This window comes from Palaemon carinicauda, chromosome 18 (genome assembly GCF_036898095.1).
Source record: "Palaemon carinicauda isolate YSFRI2023 chromosome 18, ASM3689809v2, whole genome shotgun sequence".
Taxonomy (NCBI): domain Eukaryota; kingdom Metazoa; phylum Arthropoda; class Malacostraca; order Decapoda; family Palaemonidae; genus Palaemon; species Palaemon carinicauda.
In genome coordinates, this window is record NC_090742.1 from 351,682 (window position 1) to 364,854 (window position 13,173).

At 43.3% G+C, this 13,173-nt stretch overlaps 1 protein-coding gene across 1 annotated transcript in view; it reads right to left on the reverse strand.

Annotated features, from left to right (window-relative positions):
• LOC137657574 (dihydroorotate dehydrogenase (quinone), mitochondrial-like) overlaps window positions 1–13,173 on the reverse strand; it is a 207,377-nt gene that overhangs the window by 101,365 nt on the left and 92,839 nt on the right. The gene's annotated exons all lie outside the window — the stretch shown is intronic.

A 13,173-nucleotide genomic window follows, 5' to 3' on the forward strand; every position in this document is an offset into this window, starting at 1 on the left:
CTGTTATTGCACCAGATTGATGTTGAACTTGATCCCTGACCAATCCTTTGATCAGTTGGATGGGGAGGAGATCAGCTCAGGGTATCTGAAAGTCACCCGTTGGTTTTTTCTTGGATTTGGTAGACTTAGACTTCTTAGGAGTAGTGGTTTTACGAGGAGCAATATGAATATCAGGAGCTGTCGAGGGTCCGGGGACCGGTGACGTTGATACTGGCAAAGCTGAAGTCTTATAAGTTCGAAGTGGCTTCACCTTGGGTCGTACGGAGGCAGAGGGATCCCGAGGAGAAGCCTTAGAGTTATCAAAACCTAGAAAGGAAGAGGTAGGAGAGGGAGTAGGAGAGAAAAGGGTTTCCACCAACTCGGCACCACTTACCTGCTCGTCCCTGGGTTCTACGTCTATATCCAGACCCGCCATGTCCATCGGTACGAGGGGTTCGTCCTCCACGGAAATGGTAGCCCTGACTTCTTCTATTAAAGGGGCAGCAAGGTCAGGGGAGACTGCAGCAGTAGTCGAGCCTGGGAAGAGACGGGAGGCCATGTCCCCATCGAGGAGATAGGGTGCGCCAGACGGGGCATTCCTGCCAAAGCCCGACACCCACGGACGAAGAGTAGCCCTTGCTGACCGAAGAGAGACATCATCGGCCTGTAAGATTTGCAGTGATTAGTGATGGAGGAGGGGGTTTGCCCTCCCAAATATACTGTGTATATCATATTCATGTCTATATTAGTGTCTGCCAACGAGAAATAAGGAACAAAGGGAAAACCCACTTACATCATCATTCAGCAGAACTGACGACAGCTCGTAACAGAGCGAGCACAAATCCGGGAACCAAACTGGGTATTGGGCCTGTCCCGGTTCCTGGATAAAGGGAATGGAGCAGTGAGCATGAGACCGGCAGAGGTCATGCTCAACGGGGTCGCTGAACGAGGCAGAGCATCCTTCAGCAGTACAACGGGCCTTCTGTAAAAGAAAGGAGACATGAGTCTGGTGTTACTTGAAACTCTGATAAGGGATAAAAAACCTATTATTTTAGAGTTCCGGCACTCACTGAATTCCCTAAGCACCCATATTGCATTGACCAAACAACTGAATATTAACTTTAAGTTGATACCGCCCCATACCATTGTTGGCACTTTAATATTCAATTGTCTGTATATTTGTAATGCACCCAATGTCTGTTAATGACATAAGGATAATTAACTTAAAGCAATCCGCCGACCTCCAAGGGTCGGGGATGCAGTGACATGCCCTTAAAATAAATATAAACACCAGCCTTAGCTAAAGGCAAGGCAAATATAAGTGTGAAGTGTATGGGCGACTTCCGGTGAAGCCGGAGCTCCGGTGAGGCCGGAGCGTAATGAAATGTCCTGAATAAAGGAGCCTTAGCTAATTAGCTAAGGCAACTATAAGTGTGAAGTGTTTGGGCGACCTCCGGTGACGCCGGAGGATAATGAGATGCCCTGAATAATTCAATTGTGGCTAATAATTCAATTGTGAAAGATAAAAAGCTAAGCCGCAGCTAAAGACTAAAGCTTAGATTATAGTAAAGCGTATTTACGATCTCCGGTGAGGCCGGAGGGAGAAGAAAGGTCCTGAATAATTATTGTGAATAACAAACACAGTTGTAATAACAAAGGCTATTGTGGATATGGCCGTGGCCTGAGACCGAAGTAAGGGCCACCGGAGGGTCATATCTAAACAATATGAAGCCCGTCCCATGTAGTAAACAATATAAATATAACAATAGAACGAAAGTTATTGAGAATCCCTCATGGCGGAGTATAACTCAAGGCGGAGTGGAAAACGTTCATAACTACTCCCGAGCCGTAACGGGGAGAGGACGAAACACGGACCAAAATAACGCTAACAATTGAAAAGTCACGAAAAATAAATAACTCGTAAGTTATCATCCACCCAGAGGGGGAGAGGTGAGGGAGGGAGAACCCGCTGAACGCACAAAACGGAAAACGGGAAATCCGCTCCCCCACCGGAGCTAAGAAAGAAAACGAGAGAAAGGGGTAACTCGTGACTGCGAACAGAAAACGGGGACCCCAAGCTCTCGCTCTCTTAAACACAAAAACAGGACTAAAAAACACACAACACTATTATAAACGTATAAAATAAACCTGTACATCCATAAAACACTACGATCGAAGAATAGCAACTGCTAAAACTTAAAATAAATAGCACAGTTGAGTGACGAACGCCTCGGAGGGGCGGGTACTAAACAAATACAAAGCTAAATCGCTATCTCGTTCGTAGGCTGGACTTACTAGCAAAAAGTACCATGAGTATAAATACACAAAAAAAATAAAAATAAAAATAATAACGGTTCTAAAGGCATAAGGCCAGGGACTTAACCAAGAACCTAAGTGACAGAGAACTAAACGGGCAGACAAAGATGAATTCCCAAACAGTGAACAAACAATGGCCGCCATGAAAGGCCAGACGGGAATAATAAAACAGACTATACTGGATATAAAACAAAAGCCCGGTACAATAAAATACTGTCAAAACAAACTATGGTACTTAACATTGGAATGTGTGAAGATGGAGCTTCGGACATGACAAAATAAATCCACGATTGATAAAAAAGACCGAGAGCACAACAAAACAATTCAACACTTTGTATTCCAAAAAGAAGGATGATGTTCAGATGGCGCTCGCGTCGTGGCGTGGGTGGTGCGGCGATGGGGGTGTGTCTAGGGCCTCTGTATCGGCCCATCCCTTTGACGAAGGAATTAACTAAATGGAAGACAACCTGTGAATAGTGGATTTCACGCGCCTTTGCTTTATACACGACACCCAAAAGGTGCTCGCGCGAGGGTTGTAACCTCAGCATTCCATGCTTTTATCTTTCTCTGGTATAATTGGAAGGTTTTATCAGAAAAGATATACAAGAAGGACTTTTCACCGGGCGCCACAGGTCGACCCAGAAATGACTAGCTAGGGTTGAAGTTGGTTTAAGCCTAGAAGAGTTGAAAAGAATGAAGAACACTAAAGAGGAATCAAACAAGGTCTTTTCGTTTGGTGCATCATCATATAAATCTAAAGGTGTACAGTGAACCCTCGCTACTTCGCGGTTCGACCATCGCGGATTCACCACTTCGCGGGTTTTTTCCATAACCCATATATATATACATATCACGGATTTTCCGGAAATTTCGAAAATACCGCGAAATCTGAAGACCCCCAAATACGATATTTTGTTACCTGTAATTCCATTAATACTGTAATTAGTAATATCTGCTCTTACTGATTGTTCATTGCATTACATATGATATATAATTCAGCACAGAAAGAAATAAAACACGAAAAGAGAATGTGATCATACAATAATACAGTACTGTATACAGTACGTAGTAAAATTAAATCGAACATGAAACGCAAATCAGATGCAGTCATACCATATTAGAATGGTGTAAGGCTGCTGATGGCTACTACTGTACTACAAATGTAATGGATGTGCTTCTTTTCCATGAATCTTTTGTATGTATACGTACGTAGCTGCATCCAATAATATTCTTTGTTGCAAAAATCACATTTCGAATAAGCGTACGAGAGAGAGAGAGAGAGAGAGAGAGAGAGAGAGAGAGAGAGAGAGAGAGAGATAGAGAGAGAGAGAGAGACACACATCCTACAAAAGAATAAAATAACATACGTAAAGCTATTATCATTTTTGTTATTATTATTATTATTGTTGTTGTTGTTAATAAAATTATTATTGTTATTATTAATATCATTATTATTATTATTATCATTATTTATTATTATTATTATTAATAATGATATGGCGGCCCGACAGATTCCAAAAAACTCGCGAGCGATTGCCATGAAGGTAGCTGGTGTGCCCACCAGCGCCGACTATCGGCCAGATACCGCATATACTTCTCAACCACTCCAGTTCTTCTCAGTCCGCAGGGTCTCTATCGGGGAGGAAGGGAGGGCCTTTAATATTATATATTCACCGGGTAAGTATATTCAAAAATTTATTTTATAATGAAAATATCATTTTTAAATATTAAACTTAGCCGGTGAATATATAAATAGCTGATTCACACCCATGGTGGTGGGTAGAGACCAGTATTATAACAATAAAGGCGTATATGCTCAAGAGTTTTTGACAAATATTTCATAAAAACAAACTTAAGTATAAGTATCTGGTAAGGAAGCTGACTCTGATGATTACTCTGCCTCATTAGTCCGCTTTCCTCACGAAGCCCAGCCATCCTCTCAGGATGCTGAAAGACTCCCAGGAGCTGTTATATCCAGGGCGAACACCCCTATAACAGGACCTCATCAATACCCTTAATCTGGGCGCTCTCAAGAAACAACATTTTGACCCCCCGCCAAATCAAAAAGATTGCGAAAGACTTCTTCGTCTCCCGTACAACCCAAAATAAGATTAAAAATTTCAAGAGTAGATTAAAAGGATATTGGGATTAAGGGAATGTAGTGGTAGAGCCTTCACCCACTACTGCACTCACTGCTACGAATGGTTCCAGTGTGTAGCAGTCCTCATAAAGAGTCTGGACATCTTTCAAGTAATATGAAGCGAATACCGACTTGCCTCTCCAAAAGGTCGCGTCCATAATACTTTTAAGGGATCTATTTTGCTTAAACGCTACTGAAGTTGCTATCGCTCTAACTTCATGAGCCTTAACTTTAAGTAAATTACGATCCTTCTCACTTAAATGAGTGTGCGCCTCCCGAATCAAAAGTCTAATAAAATGAGACCACGCATTCTTAGACATGGGCAAAGAGGGCTTTTTAACGGAGCACCATAAAGCCTCTGAACAACCTCGTAGCGGTTTAGCTCTGGATAAATAAAATTTAAGAGCTCTAACGGGGCACAGCACTCTTTCAACTTCATTCCCCACAATCTCAGAAAGACTGGGAATTTCAAATGATTTAGGCCAAGAACGAGACAGAAGTTCATTCTTGGCCAAAAAACCAAGTTGAAGAGCGCATACTGCTTTATTAGTGGAGAAGCCGATGTTCTTGCTAAAAGCATGTATCTCACTAACCCTTTTAGCCGAAGCCAAGCTCACCAAAAAAAGTGTCTTGAGGGTAAGATCCTTCAGGGAGGCTGAATTTAATGGTTCAAACCTGTCTGACATAAGGAACTGTAGGACCACGTCCAAGTTCCAAGCAGGAGTCGAAATATGACGCTCCTTGGAAGTCTCGAAAGACTTAAGCAGGTCTTGGAGATCTTTGTTATTAGAAAGATCCAAACCCCTATGCCTGAAAACAGAAGCTAACATGCTTCTGTAGCCTTTAATGGTGGATGCAGAGAGGGAGCGACCGTTTCTCAGATAAAGCAGAAAATCCGCAATCTGCGCTACAGAGGCACTTGGAAGAGGAAATAGAGGAGGACTTGCACCAGTCTCTAAATACCTCCCATTTCGACTGATAGATCCTGATGGTAGAGGATCTTCTAGCCCTCGCGATCGCTCTAGCTGCCTTCTTTGAAAACCCTCGAGCTCAAGAGAGTCTTTCGATAGTCTGAAGGCAGTTAGACGAAGCGTGGGGAGGCTTTGATGAAATCTCTTTACGTGAGGCTGTCACAAGAGATCCATCCGCAACGGCAGACTTCTTGGAACATCTACCAGCCATAGAAGTACCTCTGTGAACCACTCTCTCGCGGGCCAGAGTGGGGCAACCAACGTCAACCTGGTCCCTTCGTGAGAGGTGAACTTCTGCAGCACCTTGTTTAGGATCTTGAAAGGTGGAAAGGCATAAACGTACAGGTGAGACCAGTCCAGCAGGGAAGCGTCTATGTGGGCTGCCTCTGGATCTGGAACTGGAAAGCAGTAAGTCGAGAGCCTCTTTGTCAGTGAAGTCGCAAAAATATCTATGGTGGGTTGATCCCATGTCGTCCATAGCTTCTCGCACACAGTCTTGTGCAACGTCCACTCCATGGAGATGACTTGTCCTCTTCTGCTGAGGCAGTCCGCCAAGACATTCATTTTTCCTTGCACAAATCTCGCCAAAGGAGAGATGTTACTTGCCTTAAATGGAGTTCCTTCTGATCCGTGGACCAAAGACCCGAGCATTCCAGACTGTCCAGTGGAGCTCCCTAACCCAAATCGGATGCATCTGAATACAACACATGGTTTGGGTTCTTGATCGCAAGAGAAAGACCTTCTCGAAGTCTGATGTTGCTGTCCCACCAAGTCAGACATGTCTAGACTGAGTTGGAGATTGGGAAAGAGATACTCTCTAAGCCCTTCTCCTTGTTCCAATGGTTTAGGTGAAATTGGAGAGGGCAAAGGTTGAGTCTCCCCAGAGAGATAAACTACTCCAGCGATGAAAGAGTTCCCACGAGGCTCGTTCAAACTCTTACAGAGCAACTGTTTTTCTCTTGCAAGTGAAGGACTTTTAACAGAGCTTGTTCCATTCTTGTGGGAGACGAAAAGGCCCGAAAAATCCGACACTGTATCTCCATTCCCAAATAAAGAATAGTCTGGGATGGAGTACTGTAAGTTACGACTTCTCTACGTTCACTATGAGACCTAGCTCCTTGGTTAGGTCTAATGTCCATTAGAGGCTCTCCAGACAGCGATTTAATGACGACGCCCTGATTAGCCAGTCGTCAAAATAAAGGGAGGCTCTGAATCCTCAAAAAATAAAGAAAGCTTGCTACATTTTGCAAGGGCCTTGTAAAAACAAGAGGAGCAGGACTGAGGCCGAAGCACAGTGCTCGAAATTGGTACATTACTTTCCCGTCCACAAACCTCAGATGTTGTTGAAAGTTTGGATGAATCGGGATGTGGAAGTATGCATCCTGAAGGTTGAGAGAGACCATCCAGTCGCCTTCCCTTACTGCTGCAAAGACAGATTTGGTAGTCTTCATCGTGAACTTTGTCTTGACAATAAACACATTGAGCACACTTACATCTTAAGTACTCCTGCAGTGAACGTGGCTGCCAGATCATTGGAGCCATCCCTGATAGCCTTGTTCCTGCAGTGAACGTGGCTGCCAGATCATTGGAGCCATCCCTGATAGCCTTGTTCATGCATGACATAATTGTACAGCAATACATTGACAGCTGGAGAGACCTTCTTATTTAAGGCTCCCAGGGATCAATCCAACAAATAAAAACTTCAAACGCTCGAAAAAAAAACTCCTAACAGGAGATGGTCTAGCTCTGAAGCAGACCATAAAATCTTGGAGCGTCTCATGGCTAGACGACGAGGAGAGTCCACTAGGCTTAAGAAGTCTCCCTGGGCAGAGGCAGGTACTCCCAAGCCGAGAACTTCTCCTCGAGCTTCTCCTGTGTCACACCAGACGCCCGAGCGAGAAGCTAATTAAGAAGGAGGAAAAGCAAAAGCAGACTTTCCTAAACTTCTCCTGGATACCAACCAGTCTCCCAGTAAGACCATGGCCCTCTTGGAAGAACAAGAAAGAACTGACTTCGTAAATGTAGGAGTCGAAGAAAGTCATGCCAAGAGTAAACTCAGACGGCGGAGCAGCCGTTACAAAACGAGTAGGACAAAATTTCACTAAAGAAATTCATAATTGAAAAACAAGGGATTGTTGGACCACCCTAGGTTACTCCTCTTCTGAATGACTCCCCAAAGGTACATTAGTTGAAAGGGGGTCATCAACTTCTTCAGAAGGCACATCATCTGATAAATCTAAAGTCTTGCGAGAAGGAGATTTATATTCAGAATGACGTGAAGGAAAAAGCCTGACAGGCTACATCAACTTGTATATGAACAGAAGTTAAAGTTGGAGGGTCGATGTCACGTTGTGACTGCAGAGAATGTTATTCTACTACACGTCGTGACAGAAGTAACTGACGTTCAAACGTCCCGTAGTAACAGCGGTGACTGCTGTTCGATGCTATATCGTGACTACGATGACTGACCCTCGACGTCACGTCATGTCTACGGTGTCTACCGCTCAACGTCACGTCGTGTCTGCGGTGTCTGCAGCTCAACGTCACGCTGTGACTGCGGTGGCTGACGTTCAAAGCGATCAAAGTTACATCGAGATTTATGCTCCGCATCTCGTTTAACAGCAAAGCTGTCACTAGGGATAACGTCAGCGAGGCGTAACAAAGCTCGTCTAGAAGGTTGAAGACCCGAATCACGTATCCCAGAACCGTGACGTACAAAAAGCAAAGGAGCCTTTCGCACAGGAACAGGATCGAAAGCTTCTATTAAAGAAGAAAGCTTTAACAGCATATCTTGCAAAACACTTAACTTCGGATCAACCTGTGACTGCGGTGGCTGACGTTCAAACGTCACGTAGTAACAGCGGTGACTGCTGATCGATGCTATATCGTGACTACGGTGACTGACACTCGACGTCACGTTGTGTCTACGGTGTCTACCGCTCAACGTCACGTCGAGTCTGTGGCAGAAACGTCTGTACATGAACGTCATCGCTATGAACGGGACTCTTATGATGACTACAGCTAGGACGTTGAACTTGTTCTGAAGGAACTAACAAACGTTTCAACCGTCTCGAAACTTTACGCCCAGGCTTTAAAAGAGACGAATCATCGGAAGATGAGGAGAAACTTCGTCTCTCCTGTCTTATGGCAAGGACGTGCTTGACGAGTAACGTCTGATACCTTTGACGGAACGTCTGTTCGTTGGTTTACACTCCTCACTCCCTTAGGTCCTACGACATTCCTTCTCCCTGGTGCAGGGGAGCCTGAAAGAGGTCTCGGACTAGGCAAGTGACAAGCACGAACAAACGAACCCTCCGCAACACAGAACATGTTTTTTGCACTTACTTCACTGATATCGCATTTTTTAATAATTTCACATTAGACATGAATAAAACTGATTTCTACCTGAAGCACGCAATTCTCCCTTAAATCAAAAGGTTAGAATTGTGAAATGAGTCGTATAATGTAAGCACATTAGTACAAAATGAAACACACATGCAAAAATCAATAAACATATACATATATATCGAATAAAACGGTAATATATAAAGTTAAAAAGATCAGTAACTGGGGATGAGACTAAACACTAGTTCACTAAGGACTACGTTTTCAATCTCTCACCGTACAGTGCCTTGGGACGAGAATAAAAACTAAAACGTTTTATCCTCTTCCCCCGTACAGAGACTTGGGACGAGAGTAAAAAACTGAATCGAGAACAACGTTACTCGCTCCCAAACTCCTTGTACAGAGACTTGGGACGAGAATAAAGATCGGATCGTTCTCTCTCTCTCTCTCTCTCTCTCTCTCTCTCTCTCTCTCTCTCTCTCTCTCTCTCTCTCTTGTCACTCACAAGAGAATGGCCCACTCACCCTTCGTCAATAACAGGTTATTTGACTAAAGGAAAAAACTGAAAGGACTCAGAAAATGAAAATTAACATGTTCCTTTAAATTAGTATCTAAAAAACTTCAGTTTGAAAGAAGAATGAACAAAACGTCAAAATCGATTTACTCTTTCTGCAAAGTGAAACCGTGATTCTCTCTTTCTCTATCGTAACGATAGAGCGCAAACTGCGTAGCATAAATAAACCAAACGTTAGTTCATCTTTGAAAAACAGCACGAAGACTATTCAAAGAATAAATTTCTTAAAATATTTTCTAAAAATATTCATCTCATCACTCTTACAGAGCAACTGTTTTAATCTAAACAAAAATAAAAGTTGAATGGGTTCAACGTTGTTTAACTTCGTTTTCCAAGTTAGGACCGCCTACAAAGAATAGGTAAAGGCCGCATATAAACAAAAACATAAAATTTATCTCGATGTTTAGTATAAATAGAAAGCTAATCGAAGAGGCCTAATAAAGGCGGGTGAGATATAAAATATATAGAGGTAAATCTATAAATATCAACAATAATTTATAAAGTGATAAATAATTACTAAAAGCCTTTAACACACTTCCGTACACTGAGGGAAGGGTCGGCCACCTTTTCAGGGCAAAAAACTTTTCCTCTCCTTTCAAAAGCATTTCTTTTGAAGATAGTATTGAATAATCCAACACGGCGAAAGCAATAAAACCAAAACCAAGTACTTCACCAATTCGGTAGAAAACTCGAGGTCTAGAGCGAGCGGAACCAATGTTGTCGGTGACACCGACAGAAAAGAACTGGAGTGGTTGAGAAGTATATGCGGTATCTGGCCGATAGTCGGCGCTGGTGGGCACACCCGCTACCTTCATGGCGGTCGCTCGCGAGTTTTTTGGAATCTGTCGGGCCGTCGGAGACGTCAGCTATTTATATATTCACCGGCTAAGTTTAATATTTAAAACTGTACGTACGGTATACGCGGGGTATCTTGTACTTTGAGTTGGTAACCTACGCATCATATAAGACGGGTTGTGATTGGTTCAAGCGCTGATAGATGACGAATCAGAACTCAAGTTTTGTTATCTAGCCTGTGATTGGTGTTTTGCCCTCATCTCCAACCCGCAGCATCTAGGTTCTCGCGGGCCAGGGTCATCCACTTTCTCTTACGGCGTATCGCTGAGTAGACGTTCTTAAGTTTGTGAAGTTAAATCTGTGCTGTGTGCGACTGTTTTAAGTTGAACTTTTTGTTGAACTTTCTGTTAAATCCTACTGTACAATGCCTCCCAAGCGTTCTGCTTCTACTAAGGCTGGTAGTGAGCCTAAACGCCACCGAAGGATGATGACGATTGCTGAGAAGGTTACACTTCTCGATATGTTAAAAGACGGTAGAAGTTACGCGGGCCGCAGCGCGCCATTTTGGAATCAACGAATCTACTGTTCGCTATATCAAGAAGGACGAGGCGAACATTAGAAAGACGGCTGCAATCACCTTTAGCAGATCAGCGAAGCGAGTCGTTACAACGCGTAATAAAACGATCGTATGCATGGAAGGTGCTTTAGCTGTGTGGATTGCCGACTGCCGGAAGAAGAACATAGCCTTGGATACGAACACCATCCGAACAAAGGCTTTGAGCTTGTATGAGAATTTTGCTGCAAAGGAACCTCAAGACGACGACGGCAAACATGCTGAAGAAGATGATGATGCAGATGATCCTCAACCAGGGACATCCACTGATTCCCAGCCTCAGAAACAACGTTTTTCCGACAGCAAAGGATGGTTCGCGAAGTTTCAGAAACGCTTCGCCCTGAAAAGCGTTTACCTGCATGGCGAGGCTGCTTCGGCTGACACTGCCGCTGCTGAAACTTACGTGAACCAGACGTTCAAGAATATTATCGCCGAAGGTGGATACAAGCCGGAACAAGTGTTTAATATGGATGAGACCGGCTTGTTTTGGAAGAGAATGCCGTCGCGAACTTTCCTGTTCAAAGAGGAAGCCAAAGCCTCTGGCTTTAAAGCATTCAAGGATCGCGTTACCCTCGTGATGTGTGGCAATGCTGCTGGATTTTTGCTAAAGCCGGGGCTTATTTATAAGTCGAAAAATCCTCGCGCTTTGAAAAATAAGAATAAGAATCTCCTTCCCGTGTATTGGATGCATAATCCAAAAGCATGGATTACAAAGATGCTGACCTCCAACTGGTTCCACCAGTGTTTCATCCCGCAAGTCAATGAATATCTCGTAGAGAAGGGCTTGCCATTCAAGATCCTTCTCCTTATGGATAACGCTGGTGGACACGCAACTGACCTGTCGCGTGAGGGCGTTCAGGTTGAGTTCCTGCCACCAAACACCACGTCATTAATTCAACCGATGGACCAGGGGGTTATCAGGGCGTTCAAGGCCCTCTACCCGAAGAATACCTTGGCGGACCTTGTTGCGTGTGTGGATGCTGCCCAAGAGGATGAGGATGAAGATTTTAACTTGAAGGCGTACTGGCGGCAGTACACCATAGCCACGTGCCTGAAGAATATTCAGAAGGCACTTCAAGAGATGAAACCTGCAACTGTGAATGCGAGCTGGAAGAAGTTGTGGCCCGAGATTGTTTACGACGACGAGGGATTTACACCTGCTGAAATCCAACACTCTGCAGTACGCAAATCTGTGCAGTTGGCTGCGATAATTGGAGGTGACGGGTTTGGCGACATGACGACTGAAGACGTCGACGAGTTGTTGGACTGCCATTCCCAGCCCCTAACTGACGCAGACCTCGAAGACCTGATGAAATCGGCAAGCGAAGAAGAGAGTGAAACCCAGGAAGAGACACAAGAAAATGTGAAGAAACGGGCTTAACACTAGAACGGCTTGCCAAGGTCTGCAACCATATAAAGGAGGTGAAAGAAATGTTGCAAGAGTGGGACGAGGATATGGTTCGGTCGATGCAATTCTGCAACAAGGTCGATGACATCATCACTCCCTACAAGATGCTCTTAGATCGAAAAAAGAAGCAGCGGCAACAACTTCCGATCACAATGTTCTTCCAGCCTCGCAAAAAAGAGCCAGTTCCTCCTGCTACTACGCTTTCGGAAGAAATTGAAGAAGTTGAAGAGGTGTCCCAGGAAAAGACACCTCCGTCTGAAGAGACGTAAAATACTACTCATTGGCTGCACAGTAGAACACATCATCAGCTTCATCATCATCATTTCTACTGTGCAGCAAATTCATCGCCATCATCATTCATGTTTTTCTTGAACTTCTTTCGTGGTGAGTACAGTAACAATCTTTATTTTTTACTATAATATTCTAACATTCTAATATTTGTGCCTGTTTTATAGTTTAGTACTGTATGCATTAAGTTAAAGGGAAGGTTTTAAAAGTCTACATGTTGTAACCTATCATATTTTTTTTGTTTAAAATTTACATTTACGTATGTAAAACAAAATAAATATCTCTCTCTCTCTCTCTCTCTCTCTCTCTCTCTCTCTCTCTCCTCTCTCTCTCTCTCTCTCTCTCTCTCAAATTGTTTTCCTGCTTTGCTACGTACAGTATGTACTGTATGATTTATATAGATATAGTAAATTATATTTGTACTAATAACATATTTTGTAAATGCTTTTACTGTAAATATTATTATTTATCACTTTCATCATACGCGTTAAATGCCTTCTTTGTTCTGAGCGTGGTTGTTTACTGAGCGTACAGTACTTTATGACGCCGTCGTTTCAGGCGGCGTCATAAAGAAAACATTTCATTTGGAAGTCCTAAGAAAAATTAAGTAAAATATTGGTAATAACAAAATCAACATACTGTATAATCAATATAATCGATGCAAAAACTAACCTATACATATATGTGTACACTAAATGAGTTTGTTTCTTCATTATGATCAGAGATGAACGTAAACAAAACATT